Below are 1,277 nucleotides of genomic sequence, written 5' to 3'. Positions count from 1 at the left end.
GGCCATCCATAAGGGTTTCTGGGGTGAAGCAGGATCAGGACATGTGTACAGGTGAGGAAGGAGGGATAAGACGTGTTAAGGGTGGGGAGGGACTAAGACATATCTGGGGGCAACATATAGGAGCCAGGCATAGATCCAGGAAAATGTGGGACTAGGCTGTGTGATTGTGGAGAGCAACTATCTCAGACCAAGACCTCACAGACCCTCTTATATCCATCCATCCATCCATCCACCCATCCATCCATCCATCCATCCATCCATCCATCCATCCATCCCTCTGTTACCGTCTCACTACAGGGTGCTGGCTGCTCCAGCAGAGCAGCACACCACTGAATGTCCACAGGTTTCCTGGGGGACATAGTTCTCGGGAAAAGGCTGGGAGGGACAGGGATCCCAGGGCGGTAGATTCCAGGCTCCTGCCTATGACTGGCCTTCAGAATCATCTGAACCGTCCTGGATGAAGGGGCTGTATCAAATCGATCATGGGAACCATATGGAGATCACTTGCACTGTATAGATCACATAAGACCAATTTAGGCCCCATGGAGTGTTACAGATCGTGTGGGAACCGCAGGATATCACACTGACTGCACAGACCACATGAGAACCCCAAGGACACCACATTGAGGGTACTCAGACTGCAGACCACAGGCTGTATGAAAACCACAAAGACCTGGAGGCCACTTGGAATGTGTGAAGAAGGAACCTGTAGGACCCAATGCCTTGGGGCAAGTGTAGGGCAAATTTCAGGGGATGCAGTGGGACACCTCTCCAGAGTGGCCTACTCACCTCTTCCTACTGTCACCTTGCTCCTGACCACAGTGGTTTGCAGGTCAGTGCTTCATGGCTTCACGCTCTCTCTAGGCAGATTCACACTCTCCCAAGGTCTTCATCCCCGTGAGCCTCAGAGCTGTGGTGGGACTGCTGACAGCCATGAGCCTCTACTACACGTGCCACCTCTGGGGTGTGATGTTCCTCTGCAGGGATGGAGATGGGCCCTGCAGCAATGCCAGGACCCACTGGCCAGCCAGGGGACAGTGGGCCACATGCCTGCAGCTGGCACCAGAGGATGGCATCATGCTCACATATAAAGCCAGGGGAAGAGGGGATGTTTGGAGTGGTGGTGTTTTACCTCCCAAGTTAACATGATGGAGCCCAGCTGCCCTGGGGAGGCTGAGCCACCTGCCTGCCCTTAGGAAGTGGGGAATGAATTCCTTATTTTGCTTTACTTGCACACTGCAGTTTTGCTTCCCCTATTAAACTGACTTTACCTCGAC

Source organism: Acanthisitta chloris, unplaced genomic scaffold (genome assembly GCF_000695815.1).
Source record: "Acanthisitta chloris isolate BGI_N310 unplaced genomic scaffold, ASM69581v1 scaffold8176, whole genome shotgun sequence".
NCBI lineage: Eukaryota > Metazoa > Chordata > Aves > Passeriformes > Acanthisittidae > Acanthisitta > Acanthisitta chloris.
The sequence above is the reverse complement of the archived record's forward strand: the minus strand, read 5'-3'. Positions refer to the sequence as shown.